The sequence below is a fragment of the Lathamus discolor genome, chromosome 4, assembly GCF_037157495.1.
Source record: "Lathamus discolor isolate bLatDis1 chromosome 4, bLatDis1.hap1, whole genome shotgun sequence".
In the NCBI taxonomy this organism is placed as follows: Eukaryota; Metazoa; Chordata; class Aves; order Psittaciformes; family Psittacidae; genus Lathamus; species Lathamus discolor.
In genome coordinates this window covers 89,696,938-89,708,741 of record NC_088887.1, presented here as the reverse complement: position 1 = coordinate 89,708,741, position 11,804 = coordinate 89,696,938, and positions in this window count along the sequence as shown.

Genomic DNA, 11,804 nt, shown 5'->3' with positions numbered 1-11,804 from the left:
GCAAGTAGATAAAGTCCAGGATGGAGGAAAAGATTTGAATCTGAATGCAATACTGATAGGACTCAAAGAACAAAACTGACTGTTAAAGCCAGGTGGATTTGTAAAGATGTGATTCTCCTTGACAAATGTAGCTTGAATTGTGAGGTACTGAGCAGGCAAACAGATCTTTTATATTTCATGTTAGTGTAAATTAAGAATTGATTTTCCTTCACTTGCCTCTTCTAAGCATCTCTAACTATGCTGTCTTTATAAGATGCTGTAAATAAACACATTTGCATTTTACTATAACCTTGTAAGTTAAAGGTAGTTTAAAAAAAAAAAACAAAAAACAAAAACCAAACAAACAAAAAAAAAACCCCAACACCTAAACTATGCTATACCAAAGTTGTGCTGATCCATATAACTAGGTCACTGCAGCATTTGTACACAGAGCACAGCACTCCTACCAATTTCCACAAGGAGACCAAGGTGTAACAAGGTATACATCCACTAAAGCTTCATAAATCAATTTGAGAGCTAGTGTTATAGGGGTCAGGAGAGAATGCATCTTCAGTGATCAGTGATAACCAGAAAAAAATCATTCACAACACAGTAAGTTAGTGGGGAATATTACTGAAACAAAGGACCCCAAAGGAGAATGTAAAAAATAGAACACTTTATTTTGATAATGCTGCAAAACTTCAAATTGTTTCTGTTTCAAGGTCACAAAACAGAACCCTTAATACAATTGTTTTTTCTATTGAAGCTGCTAGATAATATGGTTGATAATCGGGGATAAGGAAAAAAATAGATGTATTCAAATACATAAACCCCAAAGTATGACAAATAATAAAAGTATGCCGTTTATTCAAAGGTTTTGTATAGACCAAACATATAGTGTTGTTACACAGACTGTAATTGAGCAACTGAAGGGAAACTTGTTATGTATAATCTTCGCTACAGCATATTTTATTGAGCTAAATCCTCAGGAAACAAGGAAGGACAAGGAGATTGCTGTTTCAACAGAAACAATTGAACATGATTTGCTGAGGGCTTTTTGGACTAGAGGTTAGGGACAGATGGGTGAAGAAAGACAGTAATTAGTCAATCTGCAACAGGAAAATCAGACCAGAAGTGAAAGAGCAAATTTATGTATGAAAAAGTGGAAGTAATACTTGCAAACTATACAAACACAGTGGGAAGAAAAAGATTTCTTTTCCATCATTTTTTTTTCTTTTTGTCTTTCTCATCCAGAAGTTCATTTTTTTTTTATTTTATCTTGTTCCAATTATAATATAAACAAACATAAATATAAATATAAATTTAGACATGATGTCTTTTCATATATCCTCTTCTAGAAGGAGAGATGAGCGTTATCTCAGGTTTTTGACTCTTTCTGTTAATTTGCTCACCTGCTGGGTTTTGGTTTTGTTTGTTTGTTTTTTTTTTTTGTTTGTTTGCTTGTTTTCTTGTTTCGATTCCACATATTTTAACATTTCAATCTCTAAATTAAGTGTTTTACTGTACAACATTTTTGGTGATAAGCAAAGGGAAGCACAGCTCTTACTCTCAAATTTGCAGAAGCACTGGACCAGTACAGGAGAGTTCCAAAGGAGTTACTGAGATCGCAGTTTCAGTATGAAACAACTTATATGTTTCTGGCACACTCCTGCAGTCCTTGAGATCTGGGCAATGGATGACTTCAGAAGTTCATTTGGATGTATTGCTCTGAGCTGGATGAAAAGTGCTTTAATTAATTTCTTTTCTAGAGTTGAGCCAAACTGAATAGTTTATTGGACCTGAAACTGAATTTTCATCTCCCTGTAATCCACAAGGGAATTTGAAAAAGAGGAAAAATTTGCAACAAATTATTTTGATACTTTCATCTTTCCCTCAAATATAGCTGCCTTCACTGAAGATTGGCCTTGATAACCAGATACTATACAAGTCAACCAAGTATATCATCAGAAGTGGAACGTGTCAGAAGTAATACGTGAAATGATGTTCTTGTTTATGGTTTTCTGTATTTTTTTTTCCTGAAGAAACAGATAACCATGACAGTATTTCTTCAATGATGCATCTTGCAGAAAAGTTATTAGTTAAATTTATGCGACATTGTTGTAAAGTCATGCAGGTGTTTAAAAGAACAGAAGGTCATCATATTTGACTGGTATGTTGTGCTGCTTTTGGCTTGGATAGAGTTAGTTTTCTTCAAGGTATGGGGTTATGTTTTGGATTTGTGATGAAAACACGTAGGCTGGGAGTTGGGAGGGGACAGCTGATACCAACTGACCAAAGGGATATCCTATATCATACAGTGTCATGTTAGTATATAAAGCTGGGGAAGAAGAAGGAAGGGGGGACATTTGGAGTGATGGCATTTTTGTTCCCAAGTAACCATTACACATGACGGTGCCGTGCTTTTCTGGAGATGGCTGAACACCTGCTTGCTGATGGGCAGTGGTAAATGAACCCCTTGTTTTGCTTTGCTTGTGTGTGTCTATTTTGCCCATTATGTTAACTGGTGACTGATCTCCCTGTCCCTATCCCAATCCATGAACTTCACTGCATTTTCTCCCCCTGTTCTGTTGAGGAGGAGTTACAGAATGACTTGGTGGGAACCTGGTGGCCATCATAGTCAACTCACCATAGAATCACTGTTCCAGATGAGTGATTTGGAGACACTCAGAGAATTACCATAAAGGCATTAGCAAAAGTGGTTTTAAGGTGAATTTATAAAAGTGCATCTTAACAAAGTTTGATGGCAAAGTTCACTCTATTACTCACTACATTGAAAGGAAAATTGAGTTAGAATTATGATAGAATGATTTATGGAGATGAAGACACAAAAGGGTAAGACTCTCTCACTGAGTGATAAGGTTCAGAGTGGCCATCCCTTGCTTTCTGAACTCCTCATGGAGCTTAGGTGACTAGGTCCAATCTTAGTCTCAGACTGGGACAATGGGTTATATCTAACGCAATTACCTACACTGACTTCATTAGTATTGATTTAGCATGCTATCAGCAATTTACTGGGATATGTTGCCAATAAGAGGTCTCCCCACCTTGAGTAAGAAAGATTCTCTCAGTCTCAGGTAAGGAATCTCTAAACTTAAGAGGCTTCCCAGTTCAAGTGGAGATCACAGCCATGCAGCCATGCTGCCTAGCAGGGAGAGCTCAAGGAAGGCTCACATAGGCCGTCATATATATGTTATATATATTATATGTTATATATATATGCTATATAAAATAGTTTAATCATAGTCAAATTGCATATGATGAAATGTATATGCATTGAGACTCCTTGTACCCACAACTTTCTTTGTTGTTTAATAAATGAGTCTTGGAAAAACTACCTCCTGTTAATCACATGATCAGTGTTCCAAGCTCATATGCACTGATTCTCACTGCGTCACTCTGCTCCTTTGTGGGTCTTCTGGAGGAGTTCTCAGACTGGATACAGCTCAGGCCTTTAACTCCTTTGGATCCTGTACCAAAATACTGCTAGTTTGGTTAAGGCAGTTGAGTGCATCCATTATAATCATAAATATTTTCAATGCAGTTAAAATGTTATTTCCCCCACTCAAAATGGTATCAACAACTTTCTCACTTGATGAGGAACACATTTTTTAATTCCTCAAAGGATATTATCAACGCAGTATGGTTTTAAATTCATGGAGATCTTCACAAGCTCATCCTTAGCTTCCATGAATTCATGTTCATTCCAACTGTCAATGTAATCCAATTTTCAGTACTACAAAATTTAAAAGAATACACCTTACACAATCATTTGACAAGTTAAGAAGGATCAAGGTAAGCTTTTTCAAGAAGAAAATGCATCAGTGTTCAGACTGTACTTTATATTGATGACACATACGAATATGGATTTAGCTATTTCCCCTTTCACCCAGAGGTTTCATACGTATACCGAATCATTTCCTATAACTGATTTAATACTAACATAATAAAATGGGTTTCTTAATAGTTACCTGTTTGTCTTTTAGCCACTTTGATTTAACACGTCAGTTGCTGAATAATAGCACATACAGGACTGAGGGCTCAGAGAAAGAAGAAAGAAGCCTAGTAGCTTAAAAAATATCCCAAAGCTGAAAAGCTAAAGTGATTTTTCACATTTTGCCTCTCTCTTCCTAAACTGAGATTTGGAACAGCTTACAGACGTAGAAGAAATACTAAGAGAGTTACGGTTTGCTGACTTTTAGTACGTGATTGTTCTAATACTGCTACAACAATCTCAGGAAAAACATGTCAGAAGATAGTCAGTGGAGAAAGTTGCAGCTAGAGGACACCCCTTTCACATTGCAGGTACCTTCCTCAGAAATGCATATGTCCCTTTCCCAGCTCCAGGGTTCAGTTTTCTTCACTGAAGACTGCTTTCTCAACAACCTTTTTGTGTAAAACACCATACTTAGAGCATTGAGAAATAAAGTGGGAAATTTCAGCTCCTTTTTTTCGTTAGCCTAACCTGGTTAAGACCTTGCCTCCACTGACTTCCATAACCAGCAGGTTAGAAATATTAAGTCCCCTCCTTGTCTCCTCTCCTCCTTTTTTTTTTTTTTTTTTTTTTGGGTGTTTTTTTTTGGTTGTTTGGTTGGTTTTTTGTTTTTTTTTGGGGGTTGGTTTTTTGTTTTTTTTTTTGTTTTTTTTTTTGGGGGTGTGCAGGGCAGGAGGGAGGAGGTAGGAGGGCTTTTTTTTGGGTTTTTTCTTTTTTTGTCTTGTTATTTCTTGCCTGCCAAAATTAAGTAACTAAATGTCCACAACTTTACATTCAGTCTGAGTAGCTGTTTCCTGGTAAAAACATTCCTAGGATGGCAGAAGTTAAAGATTTTAATTCATTTCATCTGGAAAGGGCATTGAACCCAGGAATCTTTGACAAAGGCAAAGACTTAATCAGAGAGGTGCTCTTAGAGCATGACTAATACACACTGACAGGATTGGACTCTTTACAAACTATCACTTACTTTTAAGTGCCATAACTGTCAGGCTATAAGTTATTCATATCTTTTGGAGTACTCTTCATTTCTTCTATTGAAACTATGTCACTATGCAGGAAAAAATTCATGATTTATAAGGTTAGAAAGAATGTTGAGAAGTGAGTTTATCGAAGTACCTTTACAGCTGGAACATCTACTTCAAAGAAAGGAATTTGGATTTTCTGGGGTTTGTTCAGCCTGTTTTGACAGAGAAACATGATTTACTTGATCGTAAACATTTATTTATTTTTAAACTATATTTCATGTCAACTGATTTGGACAGAGAGATGAGGGTTCTAAGTGTATTTGTTCTTTCAAGCTTTATAAAGCTTCACAGGCTAAAAAGGGAGGCCTTTGTAACTGGGAAAATCACTCATTCAGGTTGAGTTTACTAAACACTAGAGAATGAATTCAGGAGAAAGAACTTTTAAACCAGAAGTGGTTGAACTTCTGAGGACCCACATTCCTCTGTTTTCATATGTCCTGACCTATACCCTCCTAAATCCAAGTGTCATGTTTTCTACCTTAATTCCTCATTGTCCCACCTTCCCCAAATAAAACCTCACGTCTCATATTTCTTGCAAACATTTAATTTCTGTTTCCTATAATCTCTACTTTCCAAGTTTCTCTGAGATGGGGAATAGAGCTTCTGAAGAGTTTCCACAAACATCCTTGTAGATCTGGTAAAGATTGGTTGTTTTCATCACCTTCTTACACATTATTAGACAGAAGATACCTTGCAGATCCCCAGTCTCAAGAATGTTTACTCTTTTACTTCTGACAACATTTAAACCCTCAGATTTAAATTCTTAGATTTAAATAGATAAACTCTCAGTTGCAAGCCACTGCCACAACCGAAGCATCTGCTATTGTCTGGGAAAGAAATGAGGATGAGATAAGGTGTATACCATTTTCAAGTGCGTTCTTCAACTCTTCATGAGGACAGAATATTTCACAGAGAAGTGTGACTAGCATTTCTGTGATATAATTTGCCCACCTGTGGAAAATCTTCAATTGAACACACTACTGACGTTCACCTACGCCATGTGGCAGATGAATATTGTTGTTAACCTAACCATCACATAGGGTTTTAATTACTTCAAAGGAGATTATTTAATCTGTATTTCTGCCTGCGAGTTCCCTTCAAAGATTTTTTGCGCAAAGTGAATGATTTAAAGTATATTTAACAAAGAAGTAGAGATCTTAAAGATGAGTAAGTTCCTGCTTGTTTCACAGAAATAAATGGGTGGCTAGTGCTGGGATTGAGGTCTAATCACTTTCAAGCAGTCACACAACAGCTTTCACAAATCTGTCATATTTCTCTGTGGAAAGAGCCATAATAAACCCCTGAATTTTATTGTACTGAATACAAATTTGCAGAAAAAATAATTTATTAAAATTAAATTAATTAATCAATAAAATGACAGAAATAGGAACATGGCTTCGCTATAACTAGTCTTCTATAAATGATGGGACACAGAGTATTGCAATTGACCAATTAACTTGTACTTTTCTTTTAAGTAGTACTTTAAACTTATATTCAGTCACTTTATATGTCTGTCTCCATTTCTAAATAAAATAATTACTTTTGTGTCACTATATATTTTTAAAACATAGACAACTATTTTCATAATTTTATTGTATTATGGGTACGTAGGTGTCTCTTTAAAGTAACAGGAGGTTGATATTTAAGATTGGACCCTGTTCTTAACATTTCCTAGTGGATAGTACTATGCTGTTGCACACTGAACGTGACTTCAGTTCTAACCTACATATTAAGACTTTAATCTACATATTAAGATGCTGTTCTGAGATACTCAGCATTTCCATTGCACTGTTGGGAGAGCTTAGACGCATTAATCAAGTTTTTCTTTTCCTAACTCGGACTTGACAAAGCCTGAACTGCAGCACCTCATTCTTCGGTACCTCTAATTTTTGTTAGATCTAGCTAAGACTGTCTTAAATGAGTAATTCACAGATTAAGATACCAAACCCAAGGAAAGCACACTGAATTTGGAACAGTCTTTTTCATCTAGAAAGGACAATTTATAGTTGGAAAAAAATCCCTGCCCAAAGTCTACAAGGCTGAGTCTCCTAATTTGCAGTTGAAAATGTCATAACTAAAAGTTATATTAATATTAAAATTGTGGAATAACGTATAAATTAATAGTATGATTTATATGTGCATAGAATCTCATGAAATAAAATTCAATTAAGATTTTTAGTTTATATTCGAAGAAGTTAATTTCTGATATATATCCCTATTTGCTTTTCTTCCTCAGATCTTTTCCTTTCAAGGATATTATGCTGTAGTGTTATATGTCCACGGAGCTCAGCTTGTTTATTATATTCTTCAGTTGGTTATCTAGAAAAATATTGTCACCACTTCAAGATGATAAAACTTCATTTAGATATCTTAAAAACCTTCTTCTGAAGTCTCATATTTTGGATTTCTCCCCACCATGACAGATAAGTGAGTTATTAATATATTTCACAATATCAACTGTATAAAAATCAGGGGATTTACTGGATAATAGCCTTGATACAGCATACAATAGGAATTGGATGTTCATAGGTGCTTTGTTTGGGATTTTTTCATCTAAAAATTATGTTCTTTCTTCATTATTCCAAAGAGAGCATAAAGATGTTTTTTATTAACTATGAATTGAATGACTTCACACTTCTAACACTGATTTAGTCTTTTATGAGAATCACAATAAATAGCAATATTATAAAACAAATTAACATAACAGTATAAATGAAGCTGATCTCCAGTCTTCTACATAACTAAACTACACAGCTGATAAATACTGTCATATATCTTAGAATATTATTAGCCATATTATCTAATAATTTAGATGTTCTTTATTATTTATAAGAAATAAAAAATAGCATCCTTGAGAGGTTCACAGTAATACATGACTAATCCTTTATTGTCTATGAATTCACTGGTATTACATTTGGGTATACAGTATATGATTGCTCTCTTAGTTCAACATGAATGTCTTATTTAAATCACCTCACAAAGCCAAACTGAAAGCTGATCAGGTCTGAATTGTGTTACTCTGCTCCACTATGTGTTCCAAGAAAAAAACTTGGATTATGCTCTACAGTCCTGGAACCAACTCTTTAATTATTTTTCTTACTAATATTATTTAATGGGAAATAAAATACAAGTTTAATTGATTAACTTCCCTACTTTCTTTGTGAACTACCTGTGGCACCACTCTGTTGAAGGTCTGTAGTTATGAGTCATGGGCTGCAGTCCTTCAACTGGGAAGATTATCTTTTCTCACTATTGTTTTAGCTTTTGTGCCACAGAATTAATGAAGCTCATGCAGCAACACTTTTTTGATTTTAAGTTTCTTGCACCATGCTGATAAGTTTAATGGATAGCCCTGACCTTTAAATTATAGCACACATTCAGTGAATCAGCAGAGTAATAGGTCATATAAAAAACATGAGTTCTACCTCCAGTATATAAAGAACAAGCATCTAACAAACTCACATCTGATCATTGGTAAAATACCACTCTGTACAAATAAAACATTTGTTTAGCCTATTAAAATGTCAAGCTTTATTAACTTGAAGAGGTCACCAGCTAGAGCTTCACACATATGCATGTTAATTTATTACAGTTGTCCTGGGTTCAGCTGTAAAAGTTATTTTTCTCCTCCTTAGTAGCTGGTGCAGTGCTCTGTTTCAGCTTTAATCTGAGAATAATGCTGATAACACCGATGTTTTAGTTGTTGCTAAGTAATGCTTACTCTGACCAAGGACTTTTTCAGTCTCTTGTTCTGCCAGTGAGGAGGAGCATGGGAAGAGGGGAGGAAGCAGAGACAGGACACCTGACCTAAACTAGCCAAAGAGGAATTCTGTACCACAGCACGTCATGCCCAGTATATAAACTGGGGGGAGTTACCCAGAAGTCCCAGATTGCTGCTTGGGTCTGGCTGGGTATTGGTTGGCAGGTGGTGAGCGGTTGTATTCCCTCCCCTTGTTATTTCCCTTATAATTATAATTATTGGTGGCAGTAGTAGTAGGTTTGTATTATACCTTGGTTACTGGCCTTTTCTTATGTCAACCTGTAGGGTTTACATTCATTCAGTTCTCCTCTCCATTCTGCTGGGAGTGTGGAGGGGGCTTAAAGCATAACATTCCCTTTGTTATAAACAAGGGAATATAACCAAAATATCTTGATAGAAATTTATAGAATCTCAAGTATTCCTGTTTTCAGGGGCATTAATAGCTGAATGTAGTTAAACATTTAGTTCCTCTGTAAGTCCAATGCCTGTGCACAATATGAAGCCTGGCACAATGCAAACTGTACTGTGGACTCACAAGAGTAGCATGTTGACCTAAAGGGAAATTGAATAAAAGAAGCTTATAGTACATATACAAGTTTGAAGGGACAGAAATAAGTTTATACTATTGAATACATTATTTTTCTTCCCTTTGTAAATAACTTATTTTAGCATTAAATACTCTCCTCTAGTGTTCACTGTTAATTACAATACCATCTGTAGGAAATCTTCTATTATAGCAATACAGTGCATTGCAAATAGGTAAAGGAGACTTTGTACAGAAACTTGTTTGCGTGCAAATTGGACTTCATTCCTACAATAGCAACAACAAAACATCTAAAAGGATGTAAAAACAACTCTCAAAGCTGAATTGTCCTTAGTTCCATTGCACAAAAAGGAGAGAAGCTGATGGACTTTCAGCTGTAGGAGAACAATACCACTTCCTTTTAGACCTAGGATTAAGGGAAGTTTTTAAACAAAGACTTAAATCCTGGATAAAACAAAAAACAAAAAACAAAAACAAAAAAAAAAAAACCCAGAAGCCCAACAAAAGCCCCATGCCACCATTCCCACAGTAACAAAGATAGTCTTACATGCTCATAGTTGTGAAAAACTTAATTTTACAACTGTGTTCACTGGTTGCAGTAATAATATTAAAAGTTACAATATTAAAACCTATTGTACTAAACATTATTACTTGCTGAAAGCCTTTTTCTCTCCTGTATATCTCAAAATAGAACAGCAGAAGTTCTTCTGAAAGGTTAAAGATTACAAAAGGATATTTAGGGATAACAAGGAGATGTATCCCATTTTTATCTCAATGATACATTACACATTATCAATGATCAGTGCCAAAAAGGTTTTACCTGACAAATGTAGGATTCTGCTGTGCCTTATAATCCTCACGAAGAGTATCTATGAAAAGCAAAGGTGTGTGTTGTTTGATCTTGAGCATGTCAGTCCTTTTCTATTTTTACACAGATGATACATTATTTTACTTGTCCCTAACATTATTGTAGGAACACTATACAATGTCATCAGAAAACCAAATAAAATTTATCTAGCTTTTTAAAGTGTTTATACAATAATGACTTTGAAAATTGACTATGATCTTTAAATTAGAGATGGATTCAAATTTCATCTTCACCTAAATCTTTCCAGATTTTCATGTATTTTGAATCTCAAGGGAATCTAAGGAATTTTTTGAGGCTCATGTTATCAGCCAACATCTTTTTTACATTTTATACTTTCTTAAGGTTAAGTAAAACAAAACTAATTTACATCAGGTGAGGAGCTGAACTTTGAAATTTATGAAGAAGAACAAAACCTTCTGAATATCTTTGCAGAGGCATTTTTTCGGGTTCAAAATGCTAAGGTATAGATAATCAGCACTTGTAATATCTGGGACTTATATAGTGTTTTTCATTTCAGGTGCCTTTCAAGAAGAAAATGTAGAATAAATCTTGTAACCCAGCCAAGTTTGCAATACATGCAACCTTCAATCTCTGTTGATCACAGCAGCCTTCCAAGGTGGCAAGGGGATTATACATCATCACTAGCCTGTATCTTAGCTCTGCTGGTATTTTTAGCTTGTGCAAAGCAAAGTAAGCTTCAAATTTAACTTCAGTATTAAACAGATCTCTCACACTAGGGTGATGAGAGGCATATAACTGCTGATAAAAACATCTGTGCTTCACTTGTATTAAGTAAAACTCACAATATTGGAAGAACATACTGTAGGTGTGATCATCCCTCTTCTACTGACAAGGAAATGAAGTCACAAAGACATTAAAGTAACTTGCCCAAGATCAATAGCAAATAAAGAGAGAGAGGCTTGCTGAAGAAGCAAAAAGCATTTTTTGGCCCCATAATCTGAAACAGCTGCTGATGCATGTTTCCCCTTTATGTGATTAAGTCGAGGCCATGTGACAGCACACCCATTTTTCCCCAGTCCCTGCTAAACTATTCAAACTGCAGCTGTGCATCCCTTAAATCGTAGAGTTGAGATTAGTTAGCAATCATGACAGTAGCTGTAGAAGAACTGGCAAATGTTCTTAAGGAACTTGTAGCTGTTTTTGTTAAAACCTCTTCTTGCTTTCCTGTCTGTAACCAAAGCCATAAAATCAGAATAAGGGACCAATTTTCCTCTTTAAGTAAGAATATTCTTGCTATAGTATTACATACTGATCATGGTTTAATTCTCCACATCAAATGAATCTGCTGCATAACGAATTTAAAAAAAAAACTAAGATCTACCTTTTATTTTAAGGTTATTTCTGTGACATTAGTTTCTGCTTAGATAGGCGATGTGTCAGTTGTCAGTTTCTGTCAGCCTTAGTCTAAGTCCTTGAACTGCCTGATGTTAATACATATTATTTAGTACTACTGGCACAGTGAGCTTCAGTGTGGAAAGCCAGTAAATGGAGTCAAGAAGGAGTGAAAAATGTCAATGAATTGACATCCTGACAGACTTATTTTATTATTTGTATTTAAAAATACGTTAATCATAGAATCATAGAATAGTTAGGGA